This window comes from Protopterus annectens, chromosome 4.part1 (genome assembly GCF_019279795.1).
Source record: "Protopterus annectens isolate FY-2018-M chromosome 4.part1, PAN1.0, whole genome shotgun sequence".
NCBI classification, from domain to species: Eukaryota; Metazoa; Chordata; order Ceratodontiformes; family Protopteridae; genus Protopterus; species Protopterus annectens.
This window is the reverse complement of record NC_056734.1, coordinates 788,018,671-788,039,599: the sequence shown is the minus strand read 5'-3', so window position 1 is coordinate 788,039,599 and position 20,929 is coordinate 788,018,671. Positions and strand designations below refer to the sequence as shown.

At 35.4% G+C, this 20,929-nt stretch overlaps 1 protein-coding gene across 9 annotated transcripts in view; it reads left to right on the top strand.

The window, feature by feature from the left end:
* Nucleotides 1–20,929, top strand: part of MBNL1 (muscleblind like splicing regulator 1) — an 874,569-nt gene that overhangs the window by 715,225 nt on the left and 138,415 nt on the right. The window lies entirely within an intron of this gene.

Here is a 20,929-nt window from a genome sequence, read left to right as displayed (position 1 = left end):
AGGCTTTTGCTGGGACCTCTTGTTACCCATAATATTCTAAAGACATGAGGGTAGGTTAATTCGTTATGCTTAAATTGTCTCCAGATGTGCAAGGTTTGTGTATACATCCTTTGAAAGATTGGTCCCATTCCAACTTTGGTTTCTGCCTCATCAGCATTGTTTTCCAGAAACAGCCTTATCTACCCCTGACCCTTAATGAGATAAAGCATGTACTGAAAATTAATTATTTTATTGCTACCACAACCTGTACACTAAAAGTATTCAAAGGCAACTTTTTAAGGAATGTTCTCCTGTTTCACTTTTTTTCTGTTGCTCACTGTTTGTCATATCACATTAATGTATTATTTTACATAGCTTACTTGCTGTAGGCCCCTTAACCCATGTGTTTTTGAAAATGTATAACTTTTTGAAGAACTGGTATTTTAAAACTTTTCTGAAGACTGATGGGATCTTTGTTGTCATTGTCACTGTCATTTTCTGCTAAGTTGCTTAATTAGTAAGAACAGCAAAAATAGATTGATATGATTTACCATCAATTGTCTTTTGCCCTCTTCTGCATCTCTTTCTATTCTTTACCTTTCACAACTTTCTACCTGTTTCTTTTTTTCATTTTTTTTTTATTATTACTCTAGGTCAGAGCTAAGCCAGATACATGTTTTTATTCTTTATGAAATAAATACAGCGCATTTCATAATGTTAAATATTAACTGAAGCAGATATTAAAAAAAAAAATATATATATATATATATGTGCGTGTGTGTGTGTGTGTGTGTGTGTGTGTGTGTGTGTGTGTGTGTGTGTGTGTATATTATTTTTATAAGAACCACTTGTATCTGCAAATCACGTATCTGATTATTAGCCAGAGTTGTTTGAATCTCAGTAATTAAAAAGGCACATGCAAGGGAATAGCCAAATCATAATTTTAAACTGTGTCACAACAAATGTACAAATTGTATGATATTCCATGAACAGACATTACACAGACATTCATACAGGATGTCAGTAGATGGCTCAATGTTTGTTTAGCTTGCTCTCCCAAACAGACTGCTAATACCTTAAGCAAAAGTGAGCCCACCCTTACTACCAATATTTTTGGGCTAACCCTACCTCCCTTCCTTATTGTTTCTGGTCTTGATGCTCTCCTTGTGTCTTCAAAGAGCTACAAGCAGTTATCAGTCTATGAAACCTGCCTTATCAGATCTCTGAAAGTAACTTCCATAAAGATTTCCCCAATTTGACCCTTTTACCTTTTTCAGTAACTTAATTAACCTGAAGACTAAGATCCTGTTTCGTCCACTTTTCCTGTCTTTTATTCCCATCATGATCCTCTTCTCATATTTTTCAAAACTAAGAGCATACATTGTTTCTGATTATGACTTTCTACATTCTGCATACAGTTTCTCTGTTCAGACTTTTCTAATATCCTTTGATTCTTAAAGGTAACATTCAGTATTTTATAAGCTGTTGTAATTACCCCTTTTTAGTAACATCTTCTGTTCTAGACTCCATTAAAAGCTCTACCAAAGTTGGTCTTCATTGAGCATTCCCATATCTCTTTTCCTTTCTCTGGAGCTGATATAAGTCCCTAGTTTTAGAGGCAGCCTCAATCCTGCAGTTCAAATTTCTGATTGACTTCATCTTTCTCAATGACCTTTCTCTCTATAGCTACGTGGCCCCAATACTTTGGTTCCTTTGCTAATTTCTTCAGTAAATTTATCCGTCTCATGCCTATTTGTATAACTCTTACGGCAGTCAGTCCTATAAGCAAGCTTGCCTTTCTATATTCCCATGTTGCCTTAGTTCTTAGAACATTTTCTACTACATTACCAATACAATGTTTTTTTTTATTTCTCTAAATCCTTTGAGTTTCTAATACCATGATGGGAGTGGAATCCATTCCTAAGTCAATGTCCGATTAAAGTTTATTAAATTAGCATTGTTTCAATCTTTAATGTCAGCCAAAAGTGCTCTTAGCAACACCCGCAATGTTCCCAGTAATGACTCCTTCTGTGGTTTATACGGAGTTACATGTATTCATAACATATCTAAATATAACTGTAGATTCTTTTTATAAGACCTGTTTCTCCTACTGCTATTTGAACTGTCTGGGTATCTTTCTTCCACAGTGCTCTTATTTCTGCCTGCAATTCTTGGTATTTTATGACTTTGTGTCTATCTGTACACAAGACGCTGTATTCACTGAATGTAGTAATTTCAATGATCAGTGCTACTTTTGTCTTCTTTTCATGGATCACTGTATCTGGCTTTCTTGCATCTTTCATTTGAACTGTTGGTAGTGGGTGATCCCATGTGATATAGACTTCATCATTTTCTATGATGCTTTGTGGTTCATATATCCAGTGTTTTTCAGAAATTTCAATACCATTGGTTCATTGATTAGTACGAGGCTAACTGCCCTTATGGGCCATTTTCAGCCTAGCCAATTGCCCCATGTGAGAATCAAACCCTGCACCTTATGTTTGTAAGGTAAACACATTAACCATTATGCCAAACTCCCACCCCTCATAATCAGCCCTGCCAAGTCTTGAACCCAGGACGCTGGCACTACAATCGCAGCAACATACCACTACACCATCTGAGCTATGAATGTTTGCACAATCCCCGATGCAACAGTCTTGCTACATTAATGTGCCTTTCAGTATATAATCCTTCTGCCATTATTATATCACAACTAGCAACAAGGTATGAGACTGTTTCCTGTTCTGTTTTATAAAACCTGCATTTGTCTGTTTCTCCCACATGTTCAATGGACTTTGTAAACCGATGTGGACATAGCCCACTATGTTGCACTTCCTGTATTAGATAGAACTCAGGACCATCAGCAGTACAGCCCTAACATTACACCTGCTACCACAGGAAATAAAACAGCTCAATGACATTTCACAATCTTATATTAGCAGTGGTGGAATTTAACCCCATTCATCCAGACAGACTGGAGCCTTAATCAAGCACCTTAGACCACTTGGCCTCAATGTTAGTCCACCAGTATTAACCTTTCATCTTTTGACTTGAATTTGCCTCTCCTTAACCATTCCTACCATTCAATTCTAATCAACACAAGGTTTTTCCAGATGTTTTCTATACTTGTAGTAACTATATGCATTTTCCACATTCTTACCTTCTCATCTGATCCTTCACCTTATATTCTTTCTTTTAATTTTTGACACATTCAGTTGCTGCCTGATTTTTATCTACTTCTGGTCTGATTTCCATTCCTGCTTGACACTGATATGCTTCTGTTAGACTAAGCAGTGAGATCATCTTAGATTTAGTCTCCTCATGTTTCAAAACTTTCACTACATTTGGGTATTGTGAAGTCTGCAGATATATGTGCAGTCCCACAATTGCAGATCTGTACATGTAATCAATTTCAAGGAGGTCCATATCTCCTTCAGAACAGGGAATATATAATCTTGATATGCACTGATTTTTATAAATCATTTGGTGAGCATGAAGCATCCTTCTTGTTTACCTGTCTAATCGGTCCAACACGTTTTGGGGCCAGTCATTCACTCCAAAACTATAAGTTAGGACAGGAAGAGCAAATCGGTTTATAGCCTGAATTTTGTTCCTAGATGTCAGTGCTGTTTTCAGGATTAATTTAAGTCTTCTAAAATATTCCATACTAAGTTTTATTTGCATTTGTTCATGTTTTATTGTTGATCCTTCATCAATTCCCAAATATTTACACACTTCCTCTTGCTCAAGTTCTTTTATATCGCATTCTTGTCCCAAACTGATGTTTTGTTGGTGTTGCAGTTTTCCTGCTGTAAAATTACTTTTGCATATTTTTCAAGACCAGATGACATACTTATATCATCTGAAAAAGTTTTGACTGCTTGCAATTGTGCTTTTAGTTCCCCATCTGAAGAGCTGTACAAAGTCATTCACAAAGAGAAGATGAGAGGTCTTTACACTTTGTTGAGCAAATGTGCAGCAACATTATAACTATGGCCTAATCTTAAAGGGATAAGGACAAGACAGAATAGCAGTGGTGACAGGGAGTTACCCTGAAATATACCCCTTTGAATTTTTATCCCTGGAATAACAATTTGTCCTTTATTATGGCTTAATTGTAAAGTGGTCTACCACTGTTTTATGGTTACTGTAATGTAATTTACCAGTGTAGGGGGTATCTCATACATTTTTAAGCACTCTTTTATCCATGAATGTGGGATACTATCAGATACTTTTTTGTAGTCAATCCATGTCATACTTAGAGTCTTCCCCTTTTAATGCTTCTCCATTATGACTTTATTTAGCAACAGATGATCTTTTGTTCCATATGACTTCCTTTTATTACCATTTTGTTCTATTGCTGTAATTGACTTTTCTTCTAAATGACTATAAACTCTGTCAGCATCAATTCCCATGTATAGTTTATACATCGACAGAAGGCAAGTTATTGGTCTATACTTTTTAGGATAACTTGCAGGTTTGCTCTTAAGTAGAAGCATTGTTTTTCCTGTTGTTAACCAGGTTGCTGTCTGTTCAGGTTGCGCATATAATTAGTTCTTACTCATGGCTAAATCTTCGAGCAAGGATGTTGATACTTTTAGCCAGAAGTTAGGTACTACATCTGGGCCTGGGGTTTTCCAGTTGGAAGCTTTTCTTAACTTTATCTCAGTCTCTCTGGCCATATCCCATTTCATATCCTGTATCTTTGAACTTCTTCTTTCTTTTACTTCTTCTATCCTTTTAGCATCAGTGTTACTTTCCACAGGATCTTCATAGATATTTCTCCAAAATGTATCTATTTCTTCTTTTTGGGTGGGCTTTTCAATTCCTTTTACCTTGTTTCCCAATTCTCTATAGAATTTTTAGGGTCATCAATGTACTGCTTATTTTGTACTTTTCCTTTATATTTGTCTGTGTATCTTCTAAGTTTTTCTGCCTGTGCTAAGATTTTTAGTTTATTATTTGCAATTGTGCAAGATAGATCCTGATCCATTATAGTACTGTGCATTGCTTTTATCACATATATTGTTCTGAGTATTTTTGTTGATCTGTTCCCTCTTCTGTACTCTTCTAACAGTAACACTGCTTGTCTTAATTGCTTTATAGTATTTTTCTATTCGATACTTCCATGATGGTATTCAGTTTCTCCCCTTCCTTCCCCTTACTACCCTGTGTTCTTGTGGTAGAATTATATCTGTTATTAAGTTAGCTGCACATTAATATATCATGTTTACTACTGTTATATCACATGAATCTCTATGAACAGTCCTAATTACTGTGTTCATTTGTTTTATCAAACTTCTGACTTTTTGGGTTTTATTGAACTTCTGCAGTCTATTTCTTTCATTGATCTTAATATGTCTGAACATCTGTATTAAATCAAGCAACTCTTCTCTAAGCTCTTTTTCTTCTAAACTGAGGGCACATTTTTTGTTCTCCATTTCTTGCCGGCATTCTATAGAGAGTATTGTAGCATCTTCCTGTGACACATTCTCTTCAATTTCATCCTCTGTCATCCATTACTCTGTTATATGTGAACTCACTGGCCTATCACTCCTCAACATTGACTGCGTCAAGAGTTGCCACAGTTTCCTGCTCCCTCCCTTGCTGTCCAGCATGAACGTTTATACTGGTTTTCTGTGGAAGACTCCAAACTATCTTCATATGGCAACTTCCCATTTGCTTCCCGTTCTACTGGTTTCTCCTTAATTTGGATGTCTATTGCTCTATCCTGATGTGGTGCTTTCTGAGTTAGATTTTCTACACTGAATCCTTCACTTTGCAGGTACTCCATAACCTCAATTACTATTTCTTTAACTTCTCCATTACTAATCTTCATTTCTAGTTTTCCTCTTTGTCTTCTTACTTTTTGTATTTTAAAGTTTTCCATGTCTGGATTCCTTTGCCTGTATTTCTCTTCAAATATCTTTGGTGCTGCTCTTTTTGTACTGATTAATTTTGCTTTCTCCTTTGCATAAATATTACACCATATTAAATCTCTTTTTCTTTCCGATGTCCATATTTCTTCTTCAGATGCCTCCTGATCTTCCTATTTCTTCTTACTTTGGGGAATCAGTACATCATGCTATGATGTAACCTGTGTTTGACCTTCAACACCAAACCCTTCACTAAGCAGGCATTCCATAACTTCAACTTCTATTTTTTTAACTTCTACTTTACTAATCTTCTTTTTTCCATTTCCTCTTTATGATATTATTTTTTTATTGTGGAATTTTCCATATCTAGATTCCTTTGCCTGTATTTTTCTTCAAATATCTTTGGAGCTGCCTTTTTTGTATTGATTAATTTGGCTTTCAACTTTGCATAAATATTGCACCATATCAAATCTCTCTTTCTTTCCCATATCCGTATTTCTTTTTTACACTTTTCAAAAATTTCTAGGTTTTGTTGTTTATATTTTTGCACTTCGTCAGATGTTTCTTTTTCCAAACACATCAAAGTTTCTTGGTCTATGTAATGTTTTTCACACATCTGTTGTATTAATGAGCATACATTTTTATTTGAGGCTTCTGACAGTTTTTCTTGAGTAAGTATTTTTCTTTTCTGTAATTTCTCTCTTAATCTTTTTGTATTTCTTATCCTTTTTTGTATATCTTGTGTTTGCAAATTCTGTTTTGTTTACATAATCGTAACAATACATAATTTCTTTCTTATCACCAATAGTCTATTCTGTCTTCTTTATGGCTCTTCTTTGACCTATCAGTTTTTCTGATTTTTATGGACTGATACTTCCTTCTGCAACAGGGGGCCATCCTTCCCCTAGGTCTGGCCTAGCCCCATTGTAGGAATGTTTGCGTATTTTGAGGATTCTACACTGTCATTTTTTTCCAGTCCTGGCACCAGTGCACCTGCCAGGATTGGGCACTTTTTATCCTGGGTCTTGTGCACCCAGCTGTCTTGTTTTAATTTTTGACCTACTTCTGTCCATGATGTATGCTGTATAAAATAGAGTCTATATATCAGTGTCCTGTTGGTGAGATTTTGTGAAAAACATGGTCCACCTCATGAAAGTACTCACCAAGATTTGAGGATGAATTCAGTTTCAGCAATGCTGCTCTCCTTTGGTTGCTCATTTATCATCTCTTCATTCGGACAATGTTTCTATCTTTTTAATTTCTCCAAATCTTTTGGGTTTCTAATCCCATGATGGGAATGGACCCCATTTTAAGTCCAAGTATGATTAAAGTTCATGAAATTAGTATTGTTTCAATCTTTATTGTCAGCTAATGTTCTGTATGGTTGTTGTTATTTCCTTAAGGACCTGCGACCAAAATCTTTCTCATTTTTTTCTGCCTCTGCCCCCACAACAATTCTTCATCATCTCTTTCCAATTTGATTTATAATCTTCTGCTTGGATTATGTAAATGAGAGTTAACTGCATAACCATAAAGCATTCTTTCAAATCAGGTAATCCGAAACCACCTAATTCTGTGTAGAGAATCAGCAAATCTCACTCAACTCTTGCATTACTTCCCATTGAAGTACATTCCTTCAACTCTTTATTAATTATTATTTACAGCTTATCCTCTGGTTGATCAAAATATGTCTGACCTGTGTTTAATATTTGCTGTGGAAGGTGAGAATTTTGGAGTGGAACCTCATAATTTACATAGTATTGCCCAAGGTACAATAACTGGGCAGTATTAGGTGGAAATTATACAGGAGCATGTGCATTTAATTGAATGTATTGACACACATCCAATAACTGTTTTCAGCTGTACACCAATAAAAACTCAGATACAGATGCTGAGTTATAAAGTAAAAGTCCGACACTAGTACTTTCCAACTTACCTGTTAAAAAAGAGAAATTTAAGGAATGGATAGAGGAAATTATTTGGCAGTTTTTAGGAAAGAGACATTTCTTCAGAAGGGATAGCAGAGAGTGACATAAAATGAAAATGGAGATTAAAAATAAGGTGGGAAAACAGAGAACGAATTATGTGAAAAAAACAATAGGAATTATTTAAAAGGGTTGATAAAGGTTTAAGTATTACAGAGAAAGTAGAATCTCACAGAACAACTACAGAGCGCTAAAGGAAAACTGGAAGTGTTTGGATAATGTGCGTGAGTTTAGAAAGGCTGCTTTAAGGAACTATTTTTGATAGCAATTCCATAACACACAAAAAAAACTTTAGTACAACAGCTTAGGCAACAATTAAAAGACAGTTTAGTTGTCAAACTTAAGTAGCTTGTGACAAGAAACATAAAGAGAGATCCTACTGAGGTATTTGAGCTATTTCAGAAATGTTATGAAAATTTGTATCAAGCAGATTATTGTGGAAACTAAGAAAAGGCAAAAATGGAAATATTTGTACAAGTTTTAATTATGCCAAGCTTAGAGGAAAATAAGTCTCATCAAATAATAGCTAAGACAGGAAGATATAAAGACAATTATGCATAATCAATCAACAGAGAAGACCCTATGAACATGCAGTATTCCTGTGGATGTTTGGATTTTGAGAAGGATGAAAGCAATAAAGATCTGGAAAGTTTAACTTAACAGTAGTTTAAAATGGAGGGGTTACTGGAGTACTGTCTTAAAGAAAGCTGTGGGGGGCTCTATTGCCCAAGGGGGGTAAAGACCCTTCAGACCCAGCTTCAAATATACCTATTTCAATTTTAAGCCATGGTTAGAAAGGGTTTATATATATGCTAGATATGAAAATGTAATTGTTGAAAATAATAAAAATTGATCATGGATGTTTTGTGGCAGGGAGGAAAGCATATGACAAGACTGATATAACAATAGAAAGAAGACTGTAAAAAAATGCCGCTATTGTTAGTAATATTTTAGTCTGCTAGGATTTAATGAGTAATACATGGTTAGCATTGGATTCATTGATATAATAATATGATTAATTAGGAGGATATATGAGGGGTTGGAGGCAAAAATTAAAGTGTGGAGGGTCTTTGCCTATAGGCTCTGTTAAGCAGAAACAAGCCAAGGGTAACCCGGTTTAACCTATTTTACTTGCTTTATATTTAGAGCCATTAGCAAAGAAAATAAGGGGCTCACATATTTGGTTGTATAAATGGCACGGTAATCAAGAAAAAGAGCTGTATTTACAGGTGACATTATTTTGTACTTGAAAAAATCCAGAGAAGGACATTTTGATATTGCAGAACATTTTGAGACAGTTTTAAGTCTTTTCAGATATAAAATTAGGAAACATTTTTCTAAAAGGTTATAGGGGCAAACTACATGCAGATGAATTACTTCATTGTTGTTCATACTTCTGGGGTAATGATAAGATGAATTATTTAAGTATATTTGTTAAAAAAGATTCTGTTATGGCGGCCAATGATATGTGTAAGGAGACTAAACAAAAGGTAATATAAAAACAGAGAAACTGGAAACTCTATTATGGATATAGACAGAAAAACACAAGCATTCAGAGGGATGAAACTTGTAGGATTTTATGATGAAGTCTCTAAATTTAACCATTGAATCTCCAACATTGACAATGATGCATCAGCCAACTTCGCTAAGGAGTTTTTCTGCCCATTTAGAAAAATGTATAGACATAGCAGTCCCAACTAGAGCCAAATGCATTTGGAAATTTAAAACCAAATCCCCCTGCTTGTCAACCAACATAAATAAACATTACAGCAACATAAAATATAAATGCTTAAGCTGTACAGTAAGGCTAGAACTTCTTAGAATGAGAATAGTACAAGGAAATTGCAAAGAAACTTGAAATCTGTATATGGAGATTAGCTTTTGAAGCACAGTATAAATGTCAGTCCTTCTTTAGATGTGTTAAAAAATTAAGAAAGTTAATGTTCAGTGTTTCTCTAAAGTTTTTTTTTTTAATGAGACATCCCTCTCTAAACTCAAAGAAATAGCAAATATAGTAGCAAATATATTTACCACACATTTCACTTCTGAAGTCTCCTATTCAAATACCACTCACCGCAGAGTCAAATATACCCTATGTTATGAAGAAACATATTATTAAGGAATTATAAAACATAAGAAACCTTCCTTCATGGCTTCTCACATCATACCTGGGTACTTAATAAACAGCATTAAACATTCTCACTGAACCCTTCATTAAACAGTTTAAGCTAAGCTTAGAGAGATATGTTCTTATATCCTTGCGCATTTCTCTGATGATACCCCATACGCAAGGATGGCCATACTGTGGAGCCAAGAAGTTGTAGACCAGTCAGCTTTAGGAGTCCTGGCTGCCTTTTACTCAGTAGAAGTGTTTAATTCCACTAAATCAATTGAGCTGGCTAGCTTATGAAAACAGTTAAAAATTGAGCCATTGAAATACATGTTTATTTAATTTAAAATATAATGATTGTATCTGCAAATTATAGGAAAATAAAGAAACTAAAAATAAAGAATTCTGACCAGCATGACATAGCAACAAAAACCCCAAAAAAAATGAGATCCTTTGCTAACCAAAGCCAATGGTTTTGAAATGCAGCAAATTATTTTTCAGCTTTTAAACTTTAAATAAATTAAGCATTATATCCAGGAATTTGTCAACTTCTAAGAAAACCGAATTGTATAACAGCTGCAAAATGCAAACACAAAAGTCAGTCTGAAGAACAACCAATCAATAGTAGTGACTCCTGGCAACCGAAGAGAAAAACAGTGAAGAATGGTGCATTGGTCAAACTCAAAATTAGAAGAAATAGTTAAACGGTCTTGTAACCTCTACTACTTAAAAAATGCGAGTAAACATTATATCAGTTATTAAAACACAGTCCTCTCACTACACTGATGAGGTACACAGTGACGTACATAATATAAAGACAGTCATGCTAGAGAACTGGAGAGAGGATAGTAATTCAAACACAGCCTCAGTGTAGTGGGAGAGTCTCTAGGTTCTTCTTCCCAGTAAAGCATTTTCAAAGACCTCTAGCAGAAGGAATATGGATGATAAACAATATTTTTTAACAGCATTACAAACTCATTCTGTTAGGAATATCCTCAACTTTATATGAAGTCTTAAACAGAAAGAAATGTTATGGATTTCTTTCTTGGACAGTTCTTTATATAGCTGTTCAAAGAAGTAACCTTGTTGCAAAACACAGACATTCAACATAAAAGGAATATAACACAGACATAGAAGAGACAATATAAATGATGTAATCCAACCATAGAGAGAGTGAAACAGAGAGAGAGAGAGAAAGAGACAGAGAGAGGAGAGAGAGACATATGGGCAGTTTGTAAAATATAAAAATTCCAAGGCATGGGCACAAACCCATGCCTTCCTCCTGTGCTTAGCAGACATATACCGTGTAAGTTGGTTTGTATTGCCTAGGCTTGTAAAGACTATTGTGCTGTTAGCCTAGTAATCTCCTATGAACTTATGAGGGAATGAATTTAATGCCTTCTTTATCAGTGGAATGTTTTGGAAAGGAGAAAAAAAAGGAAAACATTTTATGTCAAAACATTCAGTACATTGTCAGAGGAAAGCATTCATAAAAATATATATATATATATGGTTCCCTATCAGAAGCCTGAAACACTATAAGCCTGAAAATCAAAATCCTGAAAACTATAGACTGAAAGTTCAAAATCCTGAAAGACCAAAATCCTGAAACTCAAAATCCTGAAAACACAAAATGGACATACTGACGTCATTGTGGCTTTGCTATTGTTAGCCCTGTGGTGTTGGGTCATGCGTTGGGTTCAGGTGAGTGTGCGGTTGGTTTTATGTTAGGGTTATTAAGTGAGTTAGGGTTAGGGTGCAGGTTAGGCATGTATGCAATAGTGACAAATATTGGGGTTAGCGGTTTAAGTGAGTTAGGGTTAGGCGCGGTCAGGTGAGTGTGCGATAGTGACGGACCTTAGGGTTAGGGTTAGGGTCAGGGTCAGTTGGTAGATATTAGTGTCTTTATAGTGACATATTAGCATTATTTGTGTTTTCAGGATTTTGAGTTTCAGGATTTTGGTCTTTCAGGATTTTGAACTTTCAGTCTATAGTTTTCAGGATTTTGATTTTCAGGCTTATAGTGTTTCAGGCTTCTGATAGGGAACCATATATATATATATGTTAGTTACAGTGCGTGTAAAGAGAACAGGCATTGTAGCTAAATTAGCACATCTTTAAGTAATTAGCTCTCACAAAGAAACTGGTAAGTGCACAAGGCATTTCAAGGAGATTATGGTGTCAAAACAGTGATGGTGGAATTCAGAAAACACTGGTCAGGTACAATGTCATCAAGGGCTTCTCCAACAGCTCCACCTTACTCATTTGTGTCCCCTAACCCTCCACCACAGTACTCATGTATGCTACCTTGCCTTCCCTTAACCCTAACACTACATCTTACATAATTAAAAACCCTTTCCTTAGCAGTACCCCTACACAGGTACACAGAACACACACAACAAATGTGTGAAAATCTGTCCCCTTACCTTTTACCCTGACATTAACAATGAATGCTCACACATAAACCCCAGCTATAAACTTTCATTAACAAACGGATCGTAATTTAGTCATGTGAGCATTCAGTCAGGTATGCTTTTGATGTTTCGTACTTTCATTGTATTTACCCCTACTATATATACACATAAATATTTATGTTTTACTATCAAAATGTCACGGGACAAAATAATTCCCACTCAGAACACCGACTAAGAACTACAAAAAAATAAACATTCAACAAATCACAATGTCGAATCAGCTGAACAAATTCAGCAGATTCAACATTAAAACCGAACATATCATGGGATGTCTGTATAGGAACACAGCTAAACTAAACTCCTACACCTCATGTCACGTTTATACAGGGGGACAAGCTCCCCTGCAGCCCCACCAACCCCTACTAACTATATATTCCAACTCTGAGATCTCACTACAGTGAGGAAAGAGATGAATTTCCCAAACCGTACTGTATCACAGTCTCTGTACAGTATTTTGACTTTATATCAGCAAATGCACAGTGCATTCGCTGATATGAACTTTCGACATGGATATGTTCAGCAAGATGGAAATTTGAATATCCATGATTCGAGTTTTCCATCTGTGGAGCATCTCCATTTGCAGTATTAATAATAAACTTATATATATATATATATATATATATATATATATATATATATATGTATGTATGTATATACACATACATACACACACAGACACACACAGACACACACACTCTCACACACACACACATATATATACAGATATATATATATATATTCGCTGTAGGTGTGTGTGTGTGTGTGTGTGTGTGTCTGTCTCTATGAATGCTTGTGATTTAGGTGTAGAGTAAGAGTCAGGAAGGGAAAGATATAGTGAATGTGCAAAAGTGAGTGTGTGTGTGTGTGTGTGTTATTTTTAGAGATAGGTTAAAGGCTAGGTAAGGGATAGAGGTAATGGTGTATGCATTTGTTGCTGTGTATGTTTCTGTACTTGTCTTGTTTAGTGATAGTGCTGCAGAAAGGGTTTTTTTAAGATAAGGTGCAGTTACTGTAAGGGGCAGGGTTAGGCCTAGCTCATATTACTAATTAACTTGAAATGTTTTTTTCAGTGGGCCAAGTCCCTCACAGCCCCCAAAAATATTGATATAGATAAACAGATCAATATTATAACTCTACAGTTGTTCCAGCTTTTAGACGGGAGGAATCTCCACGAGAAGTGAATCATTGCCAGCACACATATGGAAATCACATTGGCAAGGATTTCCTATGCAAAACAGCAATCAAGGTTATATTCTTGTCTTTTTTTTTCTTTGGGTTACTGATACTTGAGGAATTTTATGTCACACACCAGTGGAGGAGCCCAGTATTCCACCTGGCATATCTAATATCCATGGACATTAGGGAAAGCGCTGGCTTCACGATCATTCCTTCACATGTTCCACAAATCCATTAAGAAAGAAAATGTTCAGCTCTCTTTGTCCTGAAGTAGAGCACTACCAAATACAACATACCCAGTACAAAACAATACTTTTTAACACCTGTTATAACTATTATCTCAAGGTAATGTAGAATTTTAGAGTCTTGTAATAAAAAACAGACATCATTGATAAAAATACATTGCTAATGTTTTTAGTAAGGACTGCATCTGTAAAACAAGCTCTTTGTTCTTTTTATTTTACTGTCTCTTGTACCACACCATCAATCTAAATAGGATGGTGAAAAAATCTTGCTCTTTTACTCTAACCAAAACTCCTTTGCTTTCTCAGCTTCCCATGCTCAGATATCTCTCTACTTTTGTAGCGAATAGTGTTTTTGATAAATCTTCTCACTTCAGTGATTCTTGTTAAACTTTGTTTCAGATAGGGTACCACAGATAGATGTTTTCAATGAAAATGTTATATGATTGCATATATTATTTTACAGTTAAATGTATTCAGAAAAGTATTGTTGTTTCGGGAAGAGGGGCCCTACAGAATGCTGATGTATTATTTACTGGTCATTACAATTAGCAGGCATTGCACTACTACTTTTTTCCATTTGTTTCATATTTTTCACAAAGCTGTGCTTGTGCTGGTTAAATTATAATATGTATTTAAGTCTCTCTGAGTCAACCTTAGAATAATCAGCAGCAATAAAATAGCAAGCATAACTTGAATGACACAAATAAAACTGCATCTTAAAAATACTCATTTAATTTAACTGCATCCAACAGGCATATTTTACATGTCTAGAGATTGAACAACATGGTCATATTTTAATGTTGCCTGATGGTAGTACAAAGTTTTTTCCACTTGAATACCTGTTAAGTACTGTGTGAAAATATCTAATCTTGCTGAGTTAAACAGGTGCTGTTTAATAGAATAAAAGATAAAAAGTAACAGTCAGTAACTTCACTATCGATACCACAATACATTGTTTTTACTTCAGGTGTGAGGAAATCAGAAAGAGATTAATGTACCCCTTTTGAAAGTACAGTTTTTCCTGTGTCTGTGTGTGTGTAGAGAGGGTGTGTGGGTGTTTTTGGAGTACTGGGGGTTTGAAGGTGTTCAATGAAAATATGTTACCCCTGTGGTAAGCTACCTTTTAAATAGACTCTACAGATGAATAAATCTTTTTCATTCGGAGTACATATTTTTCATTCCAAGCCAGCCATAGACAGCATATCTTTTTAACCATGGCCTCCTTCAGTGTTACAGCCATACAGTTTTTCACTGGGTTCATACATTGAGATTGCAAGCTGGCTGCCAGCAAAAAAAACTGTGTTTGTTTGCTAACTATTTTGTAATCTTGTAATTAATGTAGTTACATTTTATTTAGTTATATAATTAATTGGATGTTCATTTATTTGTGTTGGGGTATTCTAATACAGCTAAGCTTGTCTACTAAGCTTTAAATTGCATGTATTAAATCATATGATGCACTTAGCATAATGTATTTAAAACATTTGGAACTTACATTTAAATGCATGTTTCTTTTAGTTTAATAACAGAAGACTTCATGCCCCTCAGTGATACTTCTTATTAATTTGTTAAAATACCCACCGAGGACATTTGACAATGGCATGTTTCCTGGCAGTTATATAGTTAAACCTAAATAATACATATCTGATAAGGCACTAGCCACATCTTCATTGTAAATAAAGTTAAGCATCTGGTGATATATTCTGTTGTAACTTCCTGTAATAGATGTAAAAGTGAATTGATCAGAAACTGAGTCTCATAGTCTCAATTTTAAACTTTAAGCTATTGTGCCTCAGTAATAAATGCTACAGAGAACTAAAAAAAAAAAGAATATGTAGGATGCAACTAATTTTCTACTGGTTTGAAGGCTTTCCCAGGTTATTCTTACCCTGCATCTCTCTTTACCATTCAAGGGTAAAAACTTCATCCCTTCAAGTTTGAAGTGTTCCTGGTGGCATTACATTTGTTAGTATCCCATGTTTGAAAGCGCCACTGAAGGATGAGAATCAGCATCTATATGGCAAGACGTTTTTGGTAATCATGACTTTTGGCTTAGGAACTCCGTGATATACAGTGTCTTTATTGCTCAGCCATTTCACACAATTACATGCTTCCCAGCAGCCATCTTGTTATAGAGACTCTACCATTCATCTTGCAGGCCATGAATAACAAAGTCCACCCAAAGCATTTTTCTGTCTGGTATCAGAATATCTTTATTGTGGTGGAGAATGCTCACTCACTTTTTCTTTTGATCATCCATTCAACAGTTCTCCAGTATATTTTTCCGGCAAATGAAATTTCATACCAAGCCCTCATACTGACCCAGATGGCCCAAGATCTGCTTTTGTTTAAATTGTCACCAGAATTATAGTATTCTGTATTGTATAAAATTCACATGCTTAATATTCTGGGGCTACTACACCGTTCTTGTTACCCTGTCAGGGCTTTTGTTTAAGGCTGTAATGCACATGGCTCCTCCTCAAAATAATTACTTTCAGTAAACTTCCACATATTGTCTTCAGGCTATCTGCATGTAGTAGTAGGGATGACTGCATCACATCACATGTAGTACTTGTCTGTAAATTAAATTATATTTACAAATCTTAAACTGGAGAAATCACAATGCAAACAGATTGCTGTTTCACTACACACACATGCCCAGCTGAGTGCACTGTTGAAATTATAAAAAAAAATGTATTCTCAGTATTGTAAGCAATTGTAATAAATATAATTTATTATAGCAGTTGAGTAATTCAGAAACTCTCCGAGAGCCAGTTATCTTATCACTTTTCAAAGAAGACTCAAGATGTATGAAGTAGACTGTGAACAGGAGCTTGTGCACTGCAAAGCCTGTAGGCAGTAGAGACATGCAGCTCCTGATTAATGCCACAGTCAGTGCTGAAATGGTATTCATGTTACAGATGACAGACATCACATATGCAAACATGACAGTGACGTGTAGGTTAGTCACTGAATATATATAGTGTGCATCAGTAGACGGAATACTTTGGTGTAGTATATACATTATAAAAGGAGCAACAGCCCTGATATAACATTAAGGTCAACATAGGAGTATCTCTCAGCAAGAAAGGAGATGAATATGAGAAGGAGTGAAAGGAAGAGATGACAGCAGAAAATATGTCAGCTAAGCAGACTGAAATAGCAAGGGATGAGTAAAAGGGAGGGAAGATAAATATAAGTAAATGGAAATGGAGCTAAGAGAGGGGAAGTCATGTCATTTCCATAGACCTTTTCAGCCTGTATTTCATACTATATAACTATTTATGTTTACACCCTGAGGTGTGAGTCTCCACATCATAAGCATTTGCTCTCTTCCAAAGGGAGCCTTCCACAGTTTCATGATGACTAGTCTGCATAAGCTGCAAAATAGACTGTGTATCTATTTAATCAACCTGAATGTCAATGATAGTCTAAGGCAGCTGCCTCTCACCATGCCATGAATTATCTTCATTGTCTTAAGGCTTTAGCTGCCAATTCTGGCGTAGTCCTACAACACTCTCAGTGATAAAGTGTTTTCTCATATTTTTGTTAAGCTGTGTTCCTTTGACTTGCTGATAATGTCTCCTGCTTCCTTCTCTTTCCTTTACTGTGTGACTTTTGTAGCAACATGTACAATCATATAACATCAACTGCCAATTTGTCCTTTCTTCTAAAAAAAAAAAAAACTTCTCTTAGGCTGTCTTCCTGCTTCTTCTCATCTGCTGTTTTTACACTATTACTATGTCTTCTCTGTACCTCCTCCATTACTTTGGTGTTGCTTTGCTCTTTTCTCTGAGGTATAGAGATCTCAGAGTTGGTATATATGTAAGGGGACTTGGGGGGACTTGCCCCCATCAGGGAGCACAGGTGGGCTTGCCTGCCTGCAAAAAAGAAGTTTAAAGGAGAATAAAGATCTTTGAGATTTGCTCTTTTCCTCTTTTTTTTTTTTTTTAAACTTATTTATTTATGTTTTTTTCAGCTTGTCAGCACTTGACATTTCAAGTGAATTTATAAATTCTTTCTGGTTATGTTCACATATGTAATACATTATGACTTAGTGTAAAGGTTAATATCTATCACTTCTTCCAGATTCGCATCTTGGTTTTCATGACCATTAGCCATTATTTAATAGCATCCAAAGTAATTACAGTTCAAGAAACAAAATGGTGATTTTTGCTCACCTTCTTTTCACTTCTTTCATTCTTGCTCAGTTTGTTCCCTTTTATTTTCATTCAAGTTTTCCTGTCATTGTGTATGAACAAAAAGAGTAAAACATGATGGCTTTTAGATTTCACATAAAGAATGTTGGTAACTGCATAATTAAAAATCTGCTTCATTTAAACCATTGCCCCTATTTGTTTGTTTGTGTCTTCGGCTTTTCCCGGTAAACCATTGCCCCTATAGTATCTTTAAATGTGTCATCATCAAAACATGCAAATTAGTTAATTAGCTCATATGATATGTTTTTTTTAAAACACAAGTGCTATTACTCTGTTAAAAATCTTCAAGCAGTTACAGTGAAGATAAAAAATATGTCCTGACTTTAGATACTGAGAACAAAGCGAAATTATGCTTTGTCTTCACAAATTTAATATATGATACTCCATAATTTGACTTTCAAACCTGTAAGCACTTTTCAGGTTGAGCTAATAAGTTTTCAGCAAAAAAGCAGTTACTGATAGCTGGCAGCTTTTCTACAAAGTGAGAGTCAGCATTCATCCATGCGATATGGCATTAATATGGGAGTCTGCAACTGTTGCAAGTTTATTGCATTAATGAAATTTTAATTACTGACATTTTCTTCAGTTTTTTAGTAAAAATTGTGCTACAATCCACACCATCAAATGAAGAAACAGTTCCGTTTTGCAGGGGATGGATAGAGATGTTTGCTGTCATATTTTTTTTAGCAGGCATGACATTCCAATACTGTTATGAATAAATGGAAAATAGTCATCTCTGGATATCTACCAACTTTTATTGCATAAACATTTTGAACTGAATGTAAATATTATGTCCAACACTGCAAACAATTTCATTATTTTTCATAGATGCCTAAATGTGTAGCATGACTTGGCAGTATTTTTTGTATATATATATATATATATATATATATATATATATATATATATATCTATGTGTGTGTGTGTGTGTGTGTGTAGAGAGAGGGATAGCAAGATAGAAAGAGCGAAAAAGGTGTGTGTGTGTGTGTGTGTGTGTGTGTGTGTGTGTGTGTGTGTGTGTGTGTGCGTGCGTGCGTGCATGCATGCATGCAGGGAGGGGGATAGATACATATAAACTTATTTAACTTGGATTTAATAATAAAAAATAAAATGCAGGAATTTATTTTTAAAGGGTAGAAGTGGAAATTGGAATCTTCTTCAGAGTACTCATTTATTTTAAGTGTTAATACAAATTACAGCACTGCAATATTTGAGATTAGGCAAGACAGAAGCATTATACATTTTAGGGAAGAAAGTGTACACTTTTAGAAAAAAAAAAGATGCCTAGTGTTAGACACCACTAATGCCACATTGAATATGTGTTTGTCTACCTATCCACCTATATCTATCCAAGTATCTGTCTGTCCATCTGTCTACCTAGCCTCTGTCCATCTATGTAGATATCTGTCCATCTGTGACTGCCTGTCTCTGTCTGTATCTTCTAATATTCAACTGGTACATCCCCTGTTCCAGTAAAAGACAGAGGAGAAAGTGTTAAAGCATAGAAAGACAACACACATGAAGACTATATATTTTTGACATTATTCTTGTACATTATTCACAGTAGTGTGAATTAAGAACTATACATCAGATATAGGTTCATAGGTAGGTACTAGGCTATCTGCCTGAGGGCATTTATAAGCCTAGCCAGAGTGTGTCGGCTTTGCCCCATTGATTATTAACTGATCCTCTGTCAAGCAGAGCCAATGAAGTTATCCCAGGGGTGTATTTTCTATTACCAATCCACTTGTCAAGGTTTCTCTTAAAGAGTGTTAGTGAGGGGCTCTGCCTAATGCAGTTTGGAATTTTGTTCCAAAGCATGGTGGGTCTCTGTGACAGGAATCTATCCCTCCAGCATGTTCTGTTTATTGTTGTGGTGAGGCTTAGCTCACTAGAGTGTGTGGCCCACAGTGATGTGGATTTCTTTAGGTGGAGCATGTCCATCAATTCTGAGTTGGACATGGCTTTGTAAGTCAGGCAGAGATCACCTCTGAGTAAGCGATATGCCACTAAGTACAGCTGGAGTTTTTTCAGTCGGACTGCATAGGACATATGTTTGAGGCCAGTAATCCTCTTGGTGAACATACACAGTGAATACTATTTTTTTTTACATTATTAGTTGCAAACTTATTAGTTGTAAGTGTTTTGAGACCACATAGATGATCTCTACAGTATGTATAGGTGTCAGGTGATAACTGCAGAAAAAAATATTGTAATTCATAGCTGTTAAAATAAAATGTGAGTGAACTACATTAAAAGCATTGCATAAGGCTCCATGGATTGTCTGATAGCTAATGATAATGAACTTAATATATAACCTGCAGCACTGTAGAGGAAAGAGCACATTTCAGAAGGAATAGTACATCTTAGCATCACCAATACAAGTATGACATGCTTAATGTTCTGCACCAGTGGTTCATAAGGGCTACTGATTAAATATTTATCATTAAAACATGGCATTGCAGGTATCTTATTCACTGCTATGTATACTGCACAGGTGCTTTGAATGCAGTTCTCAAGTGATGAAGCACCACTTTGACAATTCTGTTAAACTTGCGTGCGCACACACACACACACACACACACACACACACACACACACACACACACACACACACACACACACACACACACGAGTCTACTTCTAAATTTAGAACTTTCAAAACCTTGAACTGTTTAAAGTCGAGACCATAAGATTCAGGTTTTGAAAGTTTGAAATTTAAATAAAAACATTTAAAAAAATAATTTTTTAATGTTTTTGCTGGGGGGAAAGCCCCCCTGCACCCCCCACATCACCTGCTAATTAAATATACCAACTCCGAGATCGCAGTACAGTGAGGAAATTGGAAAATATACTGTTTTGCA